The 23,074-nt window shown below is 39.2% G+C and overlaps 2 protein-coding genes across 5 annotated transcripts in view; both read right to left on the reverse strand.

Moving 5' to 3' along the window:
* Positions 1 to 23,074, reverse strand: part of LOC143040768 (ankyrin repeat and SAM domain-containing protein 6-like) — a 696,708-nt gene that overhangs the window by 673,042 nt on the left and 592 nt on the right. The window lies entirely within an intron of this gene.
* The window catches only part of LOC143040769 (uncharacterized), a 39,213-nt gene that overhangs the window by 15,059 nt on the left and 1,080 nt on the right, over positions 1 to 23,074 (reverse strand). The window contains exon 1 of one of the 4 annotated variants that reach the window (XM_076212189.1): positions 7,826 to 7,978. The exons of the other annotated variants lie outside the window; for them this stretch is intronic. The gene's annotated coding sequence lies outside the window, so the exon portion shown is untranslated. Of the gene's footprint in view, positions 1 to 7,825; positions 7,979 to 23,074 lie in introns of those variants that run through there. 4 annotated transcript variants of the gene reach the window in all.

The following is a 23,074-nucleotide window of genomic DNA, read 5'->3' on the forward strand; positions in this document are numbered from 1 at the left end:
ACAGTCTTTGCTCATATGTCATTTCAGAAAGAGTTGGTGCTAGTTTTGTTGTTGCTCTTTGTATTCTTTCTAATTTCTTTATATTCTTTTTGGTACTGGGTGTCCATAGTGTTGCTGCGTACTCAAGTTTTGGTCTTATTAGTGTTAGATTTTTTTTTTTTTTTTTTTTTTCCTCGTCCAAATAAGCAAATGCCACTTTTATTGACCTCAATAAATTGTAGGTTCCTTCAACTATTTTATCAATATGCTTATCTGGTGTCATGTCCTTGCTGATTATTACTCCAAGATCTTTCTCCAAGTTTACTTTTTTGACCTTTCTTCACCAATTTTGTAATCTTTCGATATTCTGTTTTTACTTTTTCCAAATTCCATTATACTACATTTCTTGATATTGAATTTTACTTCCCACTTTTGAGTCCATTTCCAGATCTTGTCCAAGTCTTGTTGTAATGAGTTGCAGTCTTCCTCCGTTTTTACTTTCTTTGGTATTTTTGCGTCATCTGCAAAGAAATTCATGTAACACTCTACTCATTCATCCATGTCATTTATGTATATGGCAAACATGATCGGGGCCAGTAATGATCCCTGTAGGACAATACTTATCACTTCTTCCTAGTTTGAGAATTTGTCTCTAATTACTACTCTCATTTTCCTCCCAGTCAGGAAGTCTTTCATCCATTCCAATAATTTTCCTCTGATGCCACCTATTGACTCTATCTTCCTTATTAGTTTTTTGTGTGGTACCTTATCAAATGCCTTTTGTAGGTCCAGAAAGGCACAGTCTGCCCACCCATCTCTCTCTTGTATTATGTCTATTAATCTTGAGTAGAAGCAGATCAAGTTTGATCTTCCTTGTCTGAATCCAAAATGATTTGGATTCAGTATAGTATTTTTTCCAAATGCTTAACCCATCTATTTTTGATGACTTTTTCACAAATTTTTGCTACTGTGGTGGGGGAAAAGAATACTGCCATCAAGTATTTCCACTTGGATCGTAAGAGGCGAGAGTAAAGGGACAGGGATTGGGACTAGGCATCCTTCTCCTTGTAACCCCACAGGGGACATTCCTAAACGAAAAAGTAAAGGCATAAGAGGGTCTGGGAGTTTTCCGACCAGCAACCTAAGGTTTGGGTCTTTTAATGTGCGTGGATGTGGTACAGATGAGAGTAAAAGGGAAGAGATAGGTAGTATGTTTGAGAAGAAAGATGGATGTGTTGGCTTTGAGTGAAACTAAGTTGAAAGGGAAGGGTGAGTGTAAGTTTGGGAGTGTAAGTGGGAGGTTATCAGGAGTGAAGAGAGGGCGAGGGAGGGAAGGGGTGGCTATTCTAGTAGGTGAAGAGATAGGTAAATGTGTAGTGGAGTGGAAGGAGGTTTCCTCAAGGATAATGTGGATGAAGGTGAAACTGTGAAAAGAGATGTGGGTCTTTGTAAGTGCATATGGGCATGGCAGTGAGATGAGTGTAGAAGAAAGGGAGGCCTTTTGGATAGATTTAAATGAGTGCATAGAGGATTTAGGGAGAAGTGTCAATGTAATAGTATTGGGAGACCTTAATGCTAGGGTAGGAAAAGGTCCAATTGATGGAGTGGTTGGGATATGTGGAGTTCCAGGAAAAAATCGTAGTGGAGAGTTGATGGTGGAAATGTGTCTAGAGAGTTGATGATAGCAAATACAGTGTTTCAGAAGAAAGTCAAGCATAAATACACAAGGGAGAGGGTGGTAGATGGAAGGGTGGTAGATAAAGCGTTGATGGATTATGTAGTGGTAAATAGGACTATGATAGGAAGAGTTAAGGATGTACATGTGCTAAGGGGAGAGGGTGGGGGAATATCAGATCATTTTTTGGTGGAAGGTAAGTTGAGAGTGGAGGATAGATGGAGAAATAGGAAAGGGACAAAAGGTAGGGAGGTGCTTAGAGTGAACTCTTTAAATGAAGAGGAAAAGGAGAAGGAGTACAAGAAGAAGCTGAAGGAGGAGTGGGAGGGAGTGAAGGATAGAGTAGAGCTGGGTGTGGAGGAGGAATGGGGATGGTTCAAGGAGGGAGTCACAAAGTGAGCTAGGATGGTTTGTGGAACAAGAAGGACAGGAGGAAATAGAAGGAAGGGTAGTGAATGGTGGAATGAGGAAACAAAGAAGGTTGTAGAGAAGAAGCGAGCTTTCACAGATTGGTTACAAAATAGGAGGGAGTCATATGAGAGGTACAAAGAAAAGAAAAGAGAAGTAAAGCAAAAGGTAAAGGAGGCAAAGAGGAGAGCAGATGAGAAATGGGTAAGAGTATGACAGAAAATTTTTAAAATAATAAAAAGATGTTTTAGAAAGAAATTAAGAGAGGAAGAGGAGGCGAATCAAGTAGAGGAGAAAAGGTAAAAGGTGCATATGCAGAGATGATAATGGAAGAGAAGGCAGTAAGGGAAAAATGGGCAGAATATTTTAGGGAGTTGCTAAATGTGAAGGAGGATAGGGAGGGAAAGATAGCTGCAATGGGAAATGCGAAGAAAATGAGAGTGATGAGTGAGGAGAATGGAGGAGAAATAAGGAAGGATGAAGTGAAGGCGTTAAGATGATGAAAGCAGGTAAGGCACCTGGTCTGGATGGATGCCATGCAGAATGTCTAAAAAAAAAGGAGGTACAGTGATGGTGGACTGGCTGGTGAGGTTATTTAATGTTTGCTGGAGAGAGGGTAGAGTGCCGGAGGACTGGAGGAGTGCCTGTATAGTTCCACTTTACAAGGGAAAAGGGGACAAGTGTGAATGTAGTAGTTTCAGAGGGATTAGCTTGTTAAGTGTAGTTGGGAAGGCTTATGGGAGGATCTTGATTGAGAGGATTAGGAGAGGAACAGAGGGAGTAATTGGTGAAGAACAGTGTGGACTTAGGACGGGTAGAGGTTGTGTAGATCAGATCTTTGTGGTAAGACAGATATGTGAGAAAGCTATAGGAAAGGGGAAGGACATTTTTTTGGCTTTTTTGGATCTGGAAAAGGCTTACGATAGGGTAGACAGGAAGGCATTGTGGGAAGTTATGCAGATATATGGGATAGGAGGAAAGCTTTTAGGAGATGTCAAGAGTTTTTATGAGAGTAGTGTTTGTGTCAGGATTAGAAATGGAGAGAGTGAGTGGTTTGAGGTAAAGGTGGGACTTCGTCAAGGATGCGTTATGTCACCCTGGCTGTTCAACTTATACATGGATGGGGTAGTGCGAGAAGTAAATGCAAGGGTAGTGGGTCAGGGATTGGAGATGGTTAAAGAAAATGGAGAAAAGTGGGAGGTGATCCAGCTGTTGTTTGCTGACGACACTGCGCTTGTGGCAGGATCGGAGGAGGGATTGAGGAAGTTGGTGACAGAGTTTGGGAGAGTATGTGATAGAAGAAAGCTAAAGATAAATGTGGGTAAAAGTAAAGTGATGAAATGTACAAGCGGTGAAAGTGGCAGTAGACTGGAAGTGAGCATTAAGGGAGAGTGAATGGAGGAAGTGGATAGTTTTAGATACTTGGGTGCAAATGTGGCAGGAAAAGGTGGAGTGAAGGTGGAGGTAGAATGTAGATTGAGAGAAGCGAGAAAATGCCTTGGTGGATTGAAGAGTGTAATGAGGAATAGACATTTGGGAATGGATGCTAAGAGGAGACTGTATGAAGGAGTGATTGTGCCAACAGCACTGTATGGGGCAGAAACATGGAACATAAGAGAGGAAGAGAGAAGGAGTTTGAATGTGTTTGAGATGAGGTGTCTGAGAAGTATGATGGGGGTTACTAGGCTAGATAGAGTGAGAAATGAGGAGGTGAGAAGAACGGGGATGGAAAGGGAGTTGGGAGATAGGGTTGATGAAAGAGTATTAGGATGGTTTGGACACATGGAAAGAATGAGTAAAGACTAGTAAAAGAGGTATGGAAGGCAGATGTGGAGGAAGTGAACATGAGGGGACATCCTAGGATGAGGTGGATGGATGGGGTGAAGGAGGCTTTGGGGAAGAGGGGAATGTCTGTTGAGGAAGGACGGGAGAGAACAGAAGATAGGGGTGAATGGAGAATGGTTGTATATGGATGATGATGTGATGCATGAGGTGGAATGGGTGGTGAGGTAGTATGTGTGAGCAAAATTTGACGCAGCCCGAAGGGATTTCTCCCAGTCTTCTCCTTTTATGCATGGGGGGACGGAGAGGGGGGGTCGCCGATTTAATGAAGCGGCCTTGCTGTGGATGCGCTGACTCTTGCGACACTGCTTCTGACCCAGGGCAGTGGACAAGGTGCAGGGATGACCCGTCATCCAGGTGCTAAGATAAGAGGGAGAGTGGAGGGGTGTGGAGTGTATTCAGGGATGGAATGGGTGGGAATGATTTTATGCTTTTTCCTTTTTGACTTCCTCCCTGGTAAGGGGGAAAAAGCCTTGGTATATGTATGTATGCTTGTTAGGGAGACTGGTCTGTAGTTTGATGGGTCTTCTTTATTTCCTCCCTAATAAATTGGTACAATGTTTGCCTTTTTCCAGTACTGCGGCACTTTTCCTTCTTTAACTGAGAATTCATTATATTGTATATTTTGTCTGTTAATTCTTCCATGCATTCTTTCAGTATCCAATTAGCAATTCTGTCCGGACCATGTGATTTTCTGACATCAAGGGTTTTAATTTGGTCACTGATTTCCTTCTGTGTTACACTTATTTCTTTCACTGAGGGGGATATCTCTATATTTCCTCACAGTTAGGCGAGTTTTCTATTGTGAATACAGATTTGAAATGGTTGTTCATGATTTCAGCAATTTCCAGTTATTCTGTATATTCATTTTTACCTTGGCACAGTTTTTCTAATTCTTGTTTGTTCTTCAGTTTGCCATTTATATACCTGTAAAATAGTTTGAATTTTTCCTTGCATTTTTCAATTTTTTTTTTATAGTTTCTCTTTTCATCTCTGCGTATTTTTACATACTCATTTCTTAGTTTCATGTACATTTACCATTTGCTTTTCTTGTCTCTTTACCATTTCTTCCAAGCTTTGTCTCTATTATCCTTAGCTTCACTACACCTTTCGTTGTACCAGCTTTTTATGTATGTTCTTTCCATTTTTTGTTGTGTTACATATTTATTTACTCCCTCATTATCAGTATCTTTTAGTATATTCCATTTCTCTTCCATCCCTGTTTCTTCATTTAGGAATTTTTCCCAGTTCGCATTGTGAAAGAATATTTTGAGTTTCTCAAAATTTGTTTTGTTATACATTAGTCTTCCTATTCTATGTTTATCATTTTTGTTTTGATACATTTGCTCTATCAACTCCAATTCTATTAGTACATGGTCGCTCTTTCCTACTGGAGTTTTGTAATCAATTTTATCGACAATCTCAGGCTCTGTCGTAAGTATTAAGTCCAGCTTTGAAGGTTCTTTGCTACCTCTATATCTAGTATTTTCCCTAATCCACTGGATTATTGTGTATTCGATGGTCATGTCAAGCAGGATGTTACCCCAGAATTTGTCTCTCTCCTTCACTGTCATTTCTTCTCAACATATTTCTTTTGAATTAAAGTCACCCATAATTACTGTATTTCCTCTGTCTTTCAGTATATTAAGGGAGAGAGACTGGAGGAAGTGGATAGTTTTAGATACTTGGGTGCGAATTTGGCAGGAGAGGGAGGAGTGGGGGCGGAGTTAGAAAGTAGATTGAGAGAAAGGAGTAAATGCCTTGGGGGATTAAAAGTGTAATGAGAAATAGACATTTGGGAATGGATGCTAAGAGGAGATTGTATGAAGGAGTGATTGTGCCAACAGCACTGTATGGAGCAGAAATATGGAACATAGAGAGGAAGAGAAAAGGAGTCTGAATGTGTTTGAGATGAAATGCCTGAGAAGTATGATAGGGGTTACTAGGCTGGATAGAGTGAGAAATGGGGAGGTGAGGAGGAGAACAGGGGTGGAAAGGAAGTTGGAAGTTGGGGTTAATGAAAGAATATTAGGATGGTTTGGACACATGGAAAGAATGAGTGAAGAAAGACTAGTAAAAGAGGTGTGGAAGGCAAAGGTGGAAGGAGTGAACATGAGGGGGCAACCTAGGATGAGGTGGATGGATGGGGTGAAAGGGGCATTGGGAAAGCTGGGAATGTCTGTTGAGGAAGGACAGGATAGGACAGAAGATAGGGGTGAAAAGAGAAAGGTTGTGTATGGATGATGCTGTGATGCATGAGGGGGAGTGGGTGGGGGATGGGGAGTGAGGGAGTATGAGAAATAAATTGATGCAGCCTGAAGGCATTTCTCTCCGTCTTCTCCTTTTTTGCATGAGGGGACAGAGAGGGGGGTCGCCAAATTAATGAAGTGGCCTTGCTGTGGATGTGCTGTGTCTTGCGACACTGCTTCTGACCCAGGGCAGTGGACAAGATGCAGGGATGACCCATCATCCAGGAGGTGCCAAGATAAGAGGGAGGGAAGAGGGTGGAGGGGAGTGGAGTATATAGGGGATGGAATGGGTGGGAGTGGTTTCTATGCCTTTGTCTTTTGGCTACCTACCGTGTAAGGGTGAAAAAAGCCTTTGGTATATGTATGTAATAATTTCTTCATCCAAATTGGTAAATGCCACTTTTATTGATCTTAGCAAGTTATAGGAATCTCCGACAATTTTGTTTGTTTATCAGAAGTGCCTGAGAAGTGTGATAGGGGTTACTAGGTTGGATAGAGTGAGAAATAAGATGAGGAGAATGGGGGTGGAAAGGGAGTTGGGAGATAGGGTTGATAAAAGAGTATTGGGATGGTTTGGACACATGCAAAGAATGAGTGAAGAAAAATTATTAAAAGAGGTGTGGAAGGCAGAGGTAGGAGTGAACATGAGGGGGTGACCAAGGATGAGATGGATAGATGGGGTAAAAGGGGTATAGGGAAAGAGGGGAATGCATGTTGAGGAAGGACAAGGGAATGTTAACATGGTTGGTGAAATGGCAAATGAAGTTCAATATCTCTAAGTGTAGCGTGTTAAACATAGGGCTACACAACCCCGAAAATAGATACAACTTAGATGACACGTTTTTAGAAAAATCTGAGTGCGAGAGGGACTTGGGAGTTCTGGTGAGTCCGGACCTTAAAACCAGGAAGCAGTGCATTAGCGCCAGAAATAAAGCAAACAGAGCATTAGGCTTCATTGCTAGGACGGTAACGAATAGAAGTGCAGAGGTAATTATTAAACTCTATCTAGCAATAGTTAGACCCATCCTTGACTATGCGGTACAGTTTTGGTCTCCGTCCTACAGAATGGACATAAATTCACTAGAATCAGTACAGAGAAGAATGACCAAAATGATACAAGGACTCGGAAATTTGCCTTACGAAGAGAGGCTTAGGCACCTAAACTTACACTCTCTGGAAAGACGCAGAGTGCGGGGTGATCTAATAGAAGTGTTCAAGTGGATCAAAGGCTATAACAAGGGTGATGCAAACAAGGTCATCATAATAAAACAACAGGGCAGGACTCGCAGTAATGGGTATAAACTGGACAAATTTAGATTTAAGAAGGAAATAGGCAAGAATTGGTTTACAAATAGGGTGGTCGATGAATGGAATAAACTTAGTAACCACGTAGTAAGCGCTGAAACTATCAGTTGTTTTAAAAAACGATTAGACAACTTTATGGATGGGGACGACAGGTGGTGATGGATACGGAGCTGCCTAGTGTAGGCCTTATGGTCTTTTGCAGTCTCCTTTATTTCTTACGTTCTTAAGACAAAAGATAGGGGTGAATGGAGAATGGTTGTGTATGGATGATGCTGTGATGCATGAAAGGGAATGGGTGGCCAGTGGGGGGTGAGGGAGTAAGTGTGAAAAAATAATTTGACACAGCCAATAACCACTCATCACTAACCTCTTAGTTCTCAATTCCTATATGCCTTGCTAGTTTGGCAGCAGCACTGTAGTTAAGAGGCCAAATGCATAGTATAGGATCCAGTGTAATTAACATTTCATCCAACAGGGCTTCTTCAGAAATAACATAGTAGACAAATATCAGACTCCTTATATAGCCTGAGCTTGCAGGGAGAAACAAACATGAAATTGGTGTAAACACAACTTGAGAAAATTACTTGATACTTCATTATCAGAATTGCTAGAGGTTTATTGTAAAAAATCTATTGTTTTGATTGATATTTTCAATGATAGATATACAAGCAGATTCAAAACATTTCATTTCATAGTATGGTTTTCATATTTTCATACCTTAGAATTATTCCAGTGAGCACTGTGGCTTGTAAAAGATAGTATCAAATTTATGGTAGAATATGACACCAATAAAATGTTGCCATATCTTGATACCCTTTTAATATGAGAGGGAAACATTATAAAGTTTAAAATTTTTAGAAAAAAGACAAATAATAATGATTATGTACATTTTTACTCTGCTACAGATAAGAAAACCAGGATCACATGAAGAATCGTCACCCCAGACTTTGACAGGGTGACAATTCTTCATGTGGGCCATCCTAGGGTGACAATTTTTCATGTGAGTCATCCTGGGTTTACGATTCTTCAGTTGTATAAGTTGATGGCAATAAGCATAACCCCCATTCAACCTGGCCTAACCTAACTTAACCTAATCTTTACTCCACTGTTGATATTCGGCGTACCGAGGTAACAATTCTTCAGGTGGAAATCTCATGGGGTGACAATTCTTCATGTGGGCATTCTGGGGTGGCAATTCTTCATGTGGCCCAAAAACCAAAATGGGATTTATCATAAGTTTTTATCTTTGGGGCTTGAAGATAGGTTCACAGGAATATTTGGATGACAGGAGAAAAAAAAAAAAAAAAAAAAAAAAAAAAAAAAAAAACCACCTTACTTTATCCTGAAAGCCAAGAAGAAAGCTAAAATTATTCATAAAAGAGTGGGAAAAATAAAAGAGTAATGTACAAAGGGAAAATACTTCCTAATACCTCAGTTGCAGACAATATTTCCTCTTTGTTAAACAAGGCTGGTATTAATGTGAAAACTAGCTCAATAACAGTTGGCAATCTTATAAAAAACAGAAATAAAAATAGGGACAATGTTCGTCAAGCAGGTGTTTACTGTGTACCATGTTCAAGTTGTAAAAAGGTCTACATTAGTGAAAGTTTATGTGGTGTTGATAAAATAATATTGGAACATATATATGATAGGAAAACTTATAATATGAATAATGTCATTGTTAGACAGAGATTCAATACAAGCCACAATGCTGACCGGAATATTTCTAAGGTATTGAAATATGAAAACCATACTATGAATCATAGATTTTTTAAAATCTGCTTTTACATCATTGATATCAATCAAAACAATGGATTTTTTTTACAATGAATAAACCTCTAGCAATTCTGATAATGAAGTAAAAAGCAATTTTCGCAAGTTGTGTTCACACCAATTTCATGTTCATTTCTCCCCACAAGCTCAGGCTATACAAGGAATCTGATGTTTGTCTACAATGTTATTTATGAAGAAGCCCTGCTGGGCATAATGTTAAATACACTGAATCCCATACTCTGCATTTGGCCTCTTTCCTACAGTGATGTTGCAGTTGTTGCTGCTTTTTACTCACTTGGCAACAGCACTGTCATTTATATATATGGCAAGCATTATTGCAGCCAATACAGAACCTTGTGGGACTCTACTTATCATTTCTTCTTAGGTCGAGTTTTTGTCTCAAAGTTCCACCCGCATTTTTCTCCCATTCACGAAATCTTCCATCCAATTCAATAACTTCCTTTGTACACCACCTACGGTTTCAATTTTTCTTAGTAGCTTTTTGTGTAGTGCTTTATCAAATGTTTTTTGTAGATCTAGGAAAGCACAATCATCCCATCTGTCCCTTTCTTGTATTATTTCTATTAGCCTCAAGTAAAAACAAATCAAGTTAGTGGCACATGATCTACCTTGTCTAAATCTAAATTGTTTTGGATTTATATTATTTTCTTACAGATAATCTATCTACTTTTGATCACTTTTTCACATATTTTTGCTATTGTGCTTGTAAGGGAGACCTGTCTATAGTAGGATTTTCTTTGTCCCCTCCTTTTTATATTGGTACAATATTTGCATTTTTTAAATCTTGTGGTACCTTTCCTTCTTTGAGTGAGTAATCAATTATCTTGTATATTTTGTCTGTTAGTTTATCTATACATTCTTTTAATATCCAATTTGCAATTCCATCTGGGCTGTGTGATTTTCTGACATCAAGGTTTTTTATTTGGTCCCTTATTTCCTTCTGTGTCACAGTTATTTCTTTCATTGGGGGGAATCTTTCTGTCCTTCCTCCCAATTTTATGTACCCGGTACTTTCAATTTGTACCCAAATTGAGAATTCCTGACAGGAGTCCTCTGGGGTAACTAAGTGAATCACATTGTAGAAGAATTCATGAAATCAAGGAAAATGTCTCAACCATTTAAATACCCCTCTCCTATACTTATACTAAGTGGAACTTGAATAGGTCGGATGATCAGAAGCACATGGCCTTCTGATCTAAAATTGTGACTATTATCATAACAAAGACAGTGGTGAAAGGAAAGTAGAAAGTAAAAACACAAAAGAAAGATGGCCAATAGAGTATTTATTTGGTGTTATAGACTTTTCATTTTGGATGGGTTACTTATTTTAATTTTTTTTTTTTTTTTTTTTTACTTCTAACCATTCTTAATTCCTTTTTTTTTAGATCATTAAGCTCCTTGTTAGTCTTGCCATTAGCTCTTCTCTGTTGGTTCACCTCCCTGTACATTGCCCTGTATTTGGCTTTCAGATCCATTAGTTCCTCTATCAAATAAGCAATATCCCAATTTCTTAGGACATTTTTATACCTAGATTCTCTTTCCAATTCTAAACCTCTACCTTCCATTTTCTTTTATAGACCCTGAAAATGCATTATTATCCAACCTTCGTGTAGATTTCGGGGTATCAATCTAGCAAGATTTCTTAGGTATTACCCCCAGTGGTGATTCCATTCTGCTAATGTCTAAACATCCCTTTGTTGGTTCACTTTTTTATCTTTTTCCATTATCATTCTCCATTTTGTGTATTTAACACTAATGCTGACACTAATTTATTTTGGTCACTTGATAAACATGACTCACTTCGCCATAGGTAAATACAACTAGATTTTTTTTTTTTTTCGAACTTATCAAAAACTGCTGTACATCAGAGCTCATTTCAAGCCATCTGTTCCCACCTGTGGCTTACACTCGTGGTGCCTGAGAAGTATGATAGTTTCTAGGCTTGATAGAACGAGAAATGAGGAAGTGAGGAGAATGGGGGTGGAAAGGGAGTTGGGAGATAGGGTTGATGAAATAGTATTGGGATGGTTTGGACACATGGAAAGAATGAGTGAAGAAAGACTAGTAAAAGAGGTGTGGAAGGCAGAGGTGAAAGGGGTGAACATGAGGGGGTGACCTAGGACACGATGGGTGGATGGGATAAAAGGGGAATTAGGAAAGAGGGGAATGTCTGTTGAGGAATGATGGGAGAGGACAGAAGATAGGGGTGAATGGAGAATGGTTGTGTATGGATGATGCTGTGATGCATGAGGGGGAGTGGGTGGGGAATGAGGGAGTATGAGAAATAAATTGATGCATGAGGGGGAGTGGGTGGGGGATAGGGGTGAGGGAGTATGTGTGAGAAATAAATTGATGCAGCCTGAAGGCATTTCTCTCCATCTCATTTTCTGCATGTGGGGACAGAGGGGGGTGGTGTCCCTGATTTAATGAAAAGGCCTTGCTGTGTATGTGCTGTGTCTTGTGACACTGCTTCTGACCCAGGGCAGTGGGCAAGATGCAGGGATGACCACTCATCCTGGAGGTGCCAAGATGAGGGAGGGACGGGGGTGGATGGGAGTGGAGTATGTTGGGAATGGAATGGGTGGGAGTGGTTTTTATGCCTTTGTTTTTTGGCTACCTCCCTTGTGAGGGGGAAAGAGCCTTTGATATGTATGTGTTTGTGATGCTAAAATAGTACGATAATCTTACGATGCACAAAGAAAACAAAAATTGCCAAAAAAAAAAAAAAATCAAAGGATTTGAGGAGAGATTCTCATCATATCCTTCAAAGGGTGGGTGGAGATGTGTCTGAAGATGACATAAGGACCTGGTTATTAGAGACAGGGTGACCCTGGATACCATGTGTTGACAGAAGACATAGGTGATGACATTCTTGTCAGTGACACCAGAGATGATAGTGACAAAGATGAAAACAACAAATCAATGCCAAAGAAACCCAAGCTCTCTGTTGTACTTGAATCACTTGATAATTTCATCAGCTATGTTGATTTGTCTGCAGAAAGTGAGATCCAACAATATTATCAATATTTTATTAACTCCAGGGAAATCAAGGAAAACAACTCAAACTTGATTTGTTCTTCAAGCCAGCTCATCCCAGCTGTGCTGAAACTGATGATGTAGATGACACACCTGCTATTGAGTCAGTCAGTTCTTATTGTGCAGGTAGACAAATGAGGTAGAGGGATAGGTGGCGAGAATTTTATTTTTATGAGTTTGGTGTTTGGTGAACAACAGTTCATAAGCAAAGGAGTTGCACAAGCTCACTCCCCATCTAATGTTTACAAACAGAAGATAGGGGTGAATGGAGAATGGTTGTGTATGGATGATGCTGTGATGCATGAGGGGGAGTGGGTGGGGAATGAGGGAGTATGAGAAATAAATTGATGCATGAGGGGGAGTGGGTGGGGGATAGGGGTGAGGGAGTATGTGTGAGAAATAAATTGATGCAGCCTGAAGGCATTTCTCTCCATCTCATTTTCTGCATGTGGGGACAGAGGGGGGTGGTGTCCCTGATTTAATGAAGAGGCCTTGCTGTGTATGTGCTGCGTCTTGTGACACTGCTTCTGACCCAGGGCAGTGGGCAAGATGCAGGGATGACCACTCATCCTGGAGGTGCCAAGATGAGGGAGGGACGGGGGTGGATGGGAGTGGAGTATGTTGGGAATGGAATGGGTGGGAGTGGTTTTTATGCCTTTGTTTTTTGGCTACCTCCCTTGTGAGGGGGAAAGAGCCTTTGATATGTATGTGCTTGAGATGTTAAAAGAGGACGATAATCTTACGATGCACAAAGAAAACAAAAATTGATTTGTCTGCAGAAAGTGAGATCCAGCAATATTATCAATATTTTATTAACTCCAGGGAAATCAAGGAAAACAACTCAAACTTGATTTGTTCTTCAAGCCAGCTCATCCCAGCTGTGCTGAAACTGATGATGTAGATGACACACCTGCTATTGAGTAAGTCAGTTCTTATTGTACAGGTAGACAAATGAGGTAGAGGGATAGGTGGCGAGAATTTTATGAGTTTGGTGTTTGGTGAACAACAGTTCATAAGCAAAGGAGTTGCATAAGCTCACTCCCCATCTAATGTTTACAAACAGAAGATAGGGGTGAATGGAGAATGGTTGTGTATGGATGATGCTGTGATGCATGAGGGGGAGTGGGTGGGGAATGAGGGAGTATGAGAAATAAATTGATGCATGAGGGGGGGTGGGTGGGGGATAAGGGTGAGGGAGTATGTGTGAGAAATATTGACAAATGAGGTAGAGGGATAGGTGGCGAGAATTTTATTTTTATGAGTTTGGTGTTTGGTGAACAACAGTTCATAAACAAAGGAGTTGCACAAGCTCACTCCCCATCTAATGTTTACAAACAGTTGCTGGGGACCCAATTTTGTTGCTGTATAATGTTCATTTTATGCTGATGTAACAATATGTAAACTAAGTCAGTGTACATTGAATTCCAGATAGCTTGAGTCAGCAATATTGCATGCGGGATTGTAACATGTTCTGACTGGAGAAAGGGAGGAGAAAATTCAATTGGTTCACAATTGTAAGACCACACCCTTAGGGGGGGTTCTTATATCTAACATTAAAAGTCATTGGACTAAAGAAATCAAGATGTCATTGCAGAACTGACCTAGTACCCAAACTGAGGATTCCTGATGGGAGTCCTCAGGTGAAACTAAGAGAATCACTTTGTAGAAGAATTCGTGAAGAAAATCAAGGAAAATATCTCAACCATCTAAATACCCCTCTCCTATACTTATACTAAGTGGAACTTGACTAAGTTGGATGATCAGAAATACATGGCCTTCTAAAATTGTGACTATCATCATAACAAAGACAGTGGTGAAAGGAGAGAAGAAAGAGCACAAAAGATGGCAATAGAGTATATATTTGGTGTTAGAGACTTTTGTGTATTTTAAGATACTTATTTCTTTGTTATGTGTGGCATATGTTTGGGTTAAGTTGATGACAACATCCATTGAAGGATACTTTTAACCTTGTTTAGCCAATTTAATTTATGCAGATATAGTTCTGATAGTTCCTTGTATGACATGCTAATATCCTTAATATTAGTTATGTGCCAAGCCCTGTGAGAGGGTAGTAGAAAATGGTTGGTTGGGACAACCAAGTGGTAGCTGCTGAGCCCTGTAAGAGGCTCGTAGATATACGTAGACAAATGAGGTAGAGGGGTAGGTGGTGAGAATTTAATTTTTATGAGTTGGCTGTCTGGTAAACAACAGCTCATAAGCAAAGGAGTTGCACAAGCTCACTCCCCACCTAATGCTTACAGTCACTGGGAACCTGATTTCACTGCTGTAAAATTTTCATTTTTTATACTGATGTAACAATATATAAACTAAGTCAATGTGCATTGAATTCCAGATTGCTTGAGTCAGCAATATTGCATGCAGGATTGTAACAGCTGTTCTGATTGGAGAAAGGGTGGAGAAAATTCAATTGGTTCACAATTGTAAGATCATGCCCTTAGGGAGGTTCTTAAATCTAACATTAAAGATCATTGGACTAAAGAAATCATGACGTCATTGCAGAACTGACCTAGTACCCAAATTAAGGATTCATGACAGGAGTCCTCTGGTATAACTAAGTGAATCACATTGTAGAAGAATTTGTGAAGAAAATCAAGGAAAACTTCTCAACCGTTTAAATACCTCTCTCCTATACTTATACTAAGTGGAACTTGACTAAGTCAGATGATCAGAAGCGCATGGCCTTCTGACTAAAATTGTGAGTGACTATCATCGTAACAAAGACAGTGGTGAAAGGAAAGTAGAAAGTAAAAGCATGAAAGATGGCCAATAGAGATGACAACAGAGTGGGGAAAAGGGCACCATAGATGGTCACACTCAGTAACCTCAGCCTTCTAGAAGTGGTTATCAATAACCTCTTCTCAGTCAGCGGAGCATTACAATTCTACCGACTTAGAATAAGTTATTTTCTCTACCCACCCTCCACAATTACCTCAAGCTCATTGGTCACCTACTAAAGATAAATGAAATTTATACTCAAATATTTTCTTTTACCCCATGGGTTAACTATTTTACAGTAGCCTATACATGCAGAATAAATGTATATTCATATTGTATATGTTTCCTATATGATGTAACTGAGTATTGTGTAGTGTATGGTGTACTGTATATCATACAGGTACCATATATGCCTATAGGCATATCAGTTAATCCAATCAGCTACAGACACCCTTCCCCCTTATTAGTCCATTTTAAAGAAGTTTCAGTATACATTAGCATAGGCTACTTAAGTTTCCTTGTTGGGTTCCCTTTGCAATAATGCTCTCCTCATTTTCAAGAAACTATTTCATCACATTCTGAATGATAACTTTTCAAAAAATAACCTATGTTTTTCTTCTTCTGTCCTCTTTTAATTTTTCATTTTGGTTTCTTCTAAGAGCTTCTGTCTTTGTACACTCTTCATATGTATTTTTCCAAATCCAAATATTTCTTAACATTTCCTTTTGTGTTAACTTCCAAGACTTGTTGATTAATTCATTAGCTTGCAATTTGAGTATTATTTTCATTGGACATGCACCACTCCTCATATACCGACCTGACCTAAGCATGTTATTAACAATGTGATCTGTTACATCTGATTCATTCCCCTGAATCATTGGGGTAATTTCCCTAACCTTTGGCATCTCCTGTTCCTAGCCTAATTTCCATGAGGTGATGTGGTCTTCTTGTCAGCCAAAGATTATGACACATCTAGTCTTGTCAATATCATCTCTAACAAGAGATTCTATTTTCTTTTTTTTACAACCTTCACTATTCCTTCTTCTAAGTTGTCAATTTTTCTTCCCTGTTGCTGCATGGTCTCATTTGCTGTTGACCTATCATTACTTTTTTTCATGGTATCAAGAAGACTTTTTCTCTCATTTGTCAGAGTTAACACTATGGTCACCCAGTACCAAAGAGAATATAAAGAAAATTTAAAGAATCCAGAGAGCAACTATGAAGATGGCCCCAACACTTTCAAACTTGTCATATGAGGAGAGATTGTCAAAACTGAATTTACTACTCTGGAACAAAGAAGAGAATGTGACCTGCTGACCATCTACGGAACCATGAAAGGCATGGAAGTCCTTGATAGTGAGGACTTACTAAATTGGGATAAGAGAAATACAAGGAGACATGAAAAGAAACTCTAAAAGGGCAGTTAGGAAAAAAAGAATCTGACATTCCCCCATTCTCTCCCCTAAGAACATGTATATCCAAAACTTTCCTATTCTTCTCCTGGTTACTTCTATATAGTCCATTAAAGCCCTATCTACCACCTTGGAGAGAGGGGAAAAAAAAAAAAAAAAAAAAAAAAAAAAAAAAAAAAAATCTGACATTTCCCCCATTCTCTCCCCTAAGACCATGTATATCCAAAACTTTCCTATTCTTCTCCTGGTTACTACTATATAGTCCATTAAAGGCCTATCTACCACCCTTCCATCCACTACCCTCTCCCATGTGTACTTATGCTTAACTTTCTTACTAAACACTGTGTTTGCTATCAACTCACTACAGTTCTTTCAAATTCCACACTTCCCAACCACTCTGTTTATTGTTCATCTCCTACCCTAGCATTGAGATCTTCCAATACCACTACATTTACATTTCTCCCTAAACCCACTATGCACTAATTTAAATCTATCCAAAAAGCTTCCCTTTCCTCTACACTCTTCTCATTACCAGGCCCATATGCACTTACAAAGACTCGCATCTCCCCAGTTTCATCTTCATCCACATTAACCTTGAAGAAACCTCCATCCGCTCCATCACATGCTTACCTATCTCTTCACTTACTAGTATAGCCACCCCTTCTCTCCCTTGTCCTCTCTTCACTCTTGGCACCCTCCTAACTACACTCCCAAATTCAAACTTGCACCTCCCTTTCAATTTAGTTTCACTCAATGCCAATGCAACCATCTTCTTACAAACATACTGCCTATCTCTTCCCTTTTACTCTCATCTGTACCAAATCCACACTCGAGTCGGATGTGCCTGAGAACGTTCCACGAATTAACACTAAATACATAGATTCATTGATGAAACAGTGGCGAATTACCTGGTTGTAAACAAGGGGGGGAGGGTGATAGCAAGTGGCAAAACCGTGATGCATCAAAGTGATCAAGTTTGTTTATATATACAGTATATATATATATATATATATATATATATATATATATATATATATATATATATATATATAACACACAGAGATATATATATATATATATATAAAGGATGATAAACTGACATACGTTGAGACAACCAAAAGAAGACTAGACAAGTAAATATGAAATGCCTTTGGGAGTGTTTAGAAAAAGAATTTGTAATGTCGACAGTCCTAGATATGAAGATAATTTATTCTCTGGGTTTAGAACAGAAAGAGGTATGGACTTCAAAAACATATTAATAAATCAAGAAATATCTGAAATGAAAAGGGAAATTGTTGAATGAAAAAGGGAACATAGCCAATTATACAAAGTGAGTGAATTGAAAAAGGAAAATGCAGTATTAATTAGGGAAATGGAAGAAATGAAAAAGGAACTAGCCACAGTCAGAAATAATGAAAAGCTGAAAAATGATAACACAAATAAAAATGAAACTTTGTTGAGGGAAGTTAATGAGATATTAATAGAGGCAGTAAAAAAAAAAAAAAAAAAAAAAAAAAAAAATGGAAATTAAAAACCAAATGAAAGATAAAGAAAACCCAAAAAATATTATTTAAAGAAATAGTCAAAGAAAAAATGATCGAAAGTATAAAGGACACTGTGATAAAAGTAATTAAAAGAAGAAGAAAAAAAAAAGTTTGGGTGAGACACAATAGACAAGAAAAAATGTATTGTAATTTCTGGTATTAAAGATAAATATGGACTAATCAGTTTCCAAAGGGAAAAAGAGGAGAATATTGGGGAAATACTAAAAGAAATACTGGAGGGACAAGAATTTGAAAAGGAAATAGAATTAATATACAGAATGGGAAAATATTCTGAAGAGAAGAACAGACCTCTCAAAGTAAAGCTAAATTTGCAGAGGATAGCGGAAGAAATATTAACAAGTGCAGGAAGACTAGCTCAAGTAATAACTACAAAAATTTATGGATAAAAAAGGAACTGAGTGATGAGGAAAAAGAAACGCTAAAAGAGGAAGCTGTGAAAAAAAGGGAAAAAAAAAAAAAAAAAAAAAAAAAAAAAAAACAGAATGAAAGGAAGGAGTTTTTTTTATTTAGAGTAATGGACATGAGACTGAGGAAATGGTACATACATGTACCAAAGGCTTTTCCCCCCCTTTACATGGGGGGTAGCCAAAAAGAAAAAGTCATAGAAACCACATCCACCCATTCCATTTTCTATATATTCCACTCCCCTCCACCCTCCTTCTAATCTTGACACCTCCTGGATGACGGGGTCATCCTTACATCTTATCCACTGCCCTGGGTCAGAAGCAGTGTCGCAAGACACAGCACATCCACAGCAAGGCCGCTTCATAAATTCGGCGACCCCCCCCCCTCTCCGTCCCCTCATGCAGAAAAGGAGAAGACGGGAAGAAATCCCTTCTGGCTGGGTCAATTTTTTTTTCAAATACATACTTCCTCACCCCCCATCCCCCACCCACTCCCTCTCATGCATCACAGCATCTATACATAACCCCTCTCCATTCACCCCTATCTTCTGTCCTCTCCTGTCCTTCCTCTACAGACATTCCTCTCTTTTGTAATGCTCCTTTCACCCCATCCATCCATCTCATCCTAGGACACCCTTTCATATTCACTCCTTCCACACTTCTTTTACTAATCTTTCTTCACTCATTCTTTCCATATGTCCAAACCATCCTAATACTCTTTCATCAACCCTATCTCCCAGTTCCCTTTCCACCCTTGTTCTCCTCCTCACCTCCTCATTTCTCACCCTATCTAGCCTAGTAACCCCTATCATACTTCTCAGACATTTCATCTCAAACACATTCAAACTCCTTCTCTCTTATGTTCCATGTTTCTGCCCCGTGCAATGCTGTTGGCACAATCACTCCTTCATATAACCTCCACTTAGCATCCATTCCCAGATGTCTATTTCTCATTACACTTTTCAATCCACCAAGGCATTTACTTGCTTCTCTCAATCTACATTCTACTTCCACCCCCACTCCTCCCTTTCCTGCCACATTCGCACCCAAGTATCTAAAATTATCCACTTCCTCCAGTCTTTCACCCTTAATGCTCACCTCCAGCCTGCTGTCACTCTCTCCCCTTGTACATCTCATCACTTTACTTTACCCACATTTATCTTCAGCTTCCTTCTTTCACACACCTTCTCAAACTGTCACTAACTTCCTCAATCCCTCCTCTGATCCTGCTACAAGCGCAGTGTCATCAGCAAACAACAGCTGGCTCACCTCCCACTTTTCTCCATTTTCCCTAATCATCTCCAACCCCTGACCCACTACCCTTGCATTCACCTCTCGCACCACCCCATCCATGTAAAGATTGAACAGCCAGGGCGACATAACACATTCCTGCCAAAGTCCCATCTTTACCTCAAACCATTCACTCTCTCCATTTCTAATCCTAACACAAGCTCTACTACTCTTGTAAAAACTCTTGACTGCTCTTAACAGCTTTCCTCCTATCCCATATATCTGCAGTACCTCTTAAATAAACATTAAACAACCTCACCGGCCAGTCCACCATCACTGTACCTCCTTTCTTCAGACATTCTGCATGGCATCCATCCAGACCAGGTGCCTTACCTGCTCTCATCATCTTAACAGCTGCTTTCACTTCGTCCTCCCCTATTTCTCCTCCATTTTCCTCATCACTCTCATTTTCTTAGCGCTTCCCACTGCAACTACCTTTTCCTCCCTATCCTCCTTCACATTTAGCAACTTCCTAAAATACTCTGCCCACCTTCCTCTCACTGCCTTCTCTTCCATTATCATCTCTCCATCTCCACCTTTTACCTTTTCTCCTCTACTTGATTTGCCTCCTTTTTCTCTTTTAATTTCCTTCCAAAACATCTTTTTATTGCTTTCAAAATTTTCTGTCATACTCTTACCCCATTTCACATCTGCTCTCCTCTTTGCTTCCTTTATCTTATACTTAGCTTCCCTTCTCTTTACTTTGTACCTCTCATACAATTCCCTCGTCCTAATTTGCAGCCAATCTATGAATGCCCGCTTCTCTTCTACACATTTCTTTGCTTCCTCATCCCACCACTCACTACCCTTCTTTCTTTTTCCTCCAGCCCTCCTTGTTCCACACACCATCTTTGCACACCTTATGACTCCCTCCTTTAGCTTTCTTCTATCACATACTTTCTCAAACTCTGTCACCAACTTCCTCAGTCCCTCCTCCGATCATGTCAAAAACAATGTAAGACATCTCCATCATACCATATTTGCCTTTTCATGGCAACCATGAAGTTGTCAATTTTCAGATTATCATCAATAAAATCCAAACCACTGGCCCAATTGACATGCAACTTGGCATGTGAAGGTTTTATGGGCCAATAAATCACCTGAGCATGTCAACAGCATTGTAGGAACTTCTTCTTATACCATTCTTACTAACACCTATCATGTTGCCATGGCATCTGTTGTCAATTAAGAAATAATCCAAATCCAAACTGCTAGCCCAATTGACATGCAACTTGGCATGTGAAGGTTTTATGGGTCAACAAATCACCTTGCATGTTGTTGTTGTTGTTGCATGTTTCATGGCAACTGTTGAACTGTTGCCAATTTAGAAATAATCTATAAAATCCAAACCGCTGGCCCAATTAACATGCAACTTGGCATGTGAAGGTTTTATGGGTTAACAAATCACCTGAGCATGTCATTAACATTGCAGGACCTTCTTCTTATACCATTCTTACTAACACCTATCATGCTGTTATGGCAACTGTTGTCAATTTAGAAATAATCAATAAAATCCAAACCACTGGCCCAATTGACATGCAACTTGGCATGTGAAGGTTTTATGGGTCAACAAATCACCTGAGCATGTCAATAACATTGCAGGACCTTCTTCTTATACCATTCTTACTAACACCTATCATGTTGCCATGGCAACTGTTGTCAATTTAGAAATAATCTATAAAATCCAAACCGCTGGCCCAATTGACATGCAACTTGGTATATGAAGGTCTAATAGGTTAAAAAATCATCTGAGCATGTCATTAACATTGAAGGACCTTCTTCTTGTACCATTCTTACCAACACCTATCATGTTGCCATGGCAACTGTTGTCAATTTAGAAATAATCTATAAAATCCAAACCGCTGGCCCAATTGACATGCAACTTGGCATGTGAAGATTTTATGGGTCAACAAATCACCTGAGCATGTCATTAACATTGCAGGACCTTCTTCTTATACCATTCTTACTAACACCTATCATGTTGCCATGGCAACTGTTGTCAATTTAGAAATAATAAAATCCATACTGCTGGCCCAATTGACATGCAACTTGGCATGTGAAGGTTTTATGGGTCAATAAATCACCTGAGCATGTCGATAACATTGCAGGACCTTCTTATATCATTCTTACTAACACCTATCATGTTGCCATGGCAACTGTTGTCAATTTAGAAATAATCAATAAAATCCAAACCGCTGGCCCAATTGACATGCAACTTGGCATGTGAAGGTTTTATCATAAAGCCCGATTCTTCAAAAGCAAATAAATATTCACCAATTCAAACGCAAATTTGGTTGTCAACCTCGGCAAATTAGTTTTCCAAGTAAAAATATTAAGGTAAGGCATCAATAAAATATTATTTCAATGTAAGAAAATTGTTTTTTAACCTATTTTCTCCCGGTTATGAGCAGCTCAAGATCGTTGGGTATTATACACTTGGTGATTTGTTGACCCAAAAAACTTCACATGCCAAGTTGCATGTCTATTGGGCCAGTGGTTTGGATTTTATTGATTATTTCTAAATTGACAACAGTTGCCATGGCAACATGATAGGTGTTAGTAAGAATGGTATAAGAAGAAGGTCCTGCAATGTTAATGACATGCTCAGGTGATTTATTTACCCATAAAATTTATGGGTCAATAAATCACCTTGCAACTTGGTTGATTGATCTATGGAATTTTTGGCTTGAAGGCCAAACGGCAGAGCCGGTAGGCCATTCAGCGCACATGCAACTTGGCATGTGAAGATTTTTGGGTCAAAAAATCACCAAGTGTATATTACCCAACGATCTTGAGCTGCTTATATACGGGAGAAAATAGGTTAAAAAACAACATTATTACATTACAATAGTATGTTATTGATGTCTTACCTTAATATTTTCACGGAAAACTAACTTGCCGAGGTTGATAACCAAATTTGCATTTGAATCAGTGAATATTTATTTACTTTTGAAGAATTGGGCATACACTTGCACAACAACAAGATTAATTTGAATATCCTGTGCATACGCTGAACGCTCAAAGCATTCAAACTAAGCCAGACAAAATCCACCAGGTCACAAAATATGGCGTTGTTAACAGTACCAGCGCGATCGTAGCGCCGTGCTTGTTTTTGCGCATACCTACATAGATTAAGTTATTAATTTGAATGTATTGATAAACCTGGTTATAAACAACTCTTTCCAAGACCTTCGATATAATACCGAGCACTGAGACTGGTCTATAGTTACCAGATTCTGTTTTGCTACCTTTCTTGTACAAAGGAATAACTTTCGGTGATTTAAAATCATTAGAAACTTTGCCCTGTTGAATCGAAATATTGATTATGTGAGTGATACAGGGAGCAATCTGCTCAGCTGAGTCATTCACAAATCTGGCT

This window comes from Oratosquilla oratoria, chromosome 29 (genome assembly GCF_046742065.1).
Source record: "Oratosquilla oratoria isolate Oo_2021 chromosome 29, ASM4674206v1, whole genome shotgun sequence".
In the NCBI taxonomy this organism is placed as follows: domain Eukaryota; kingdom Metazoa; phylum Arthropoda; class Malacostraca; order Stomatopoda; family Squillidae; genus Oratosquilla; species Oratosquilla oratoria.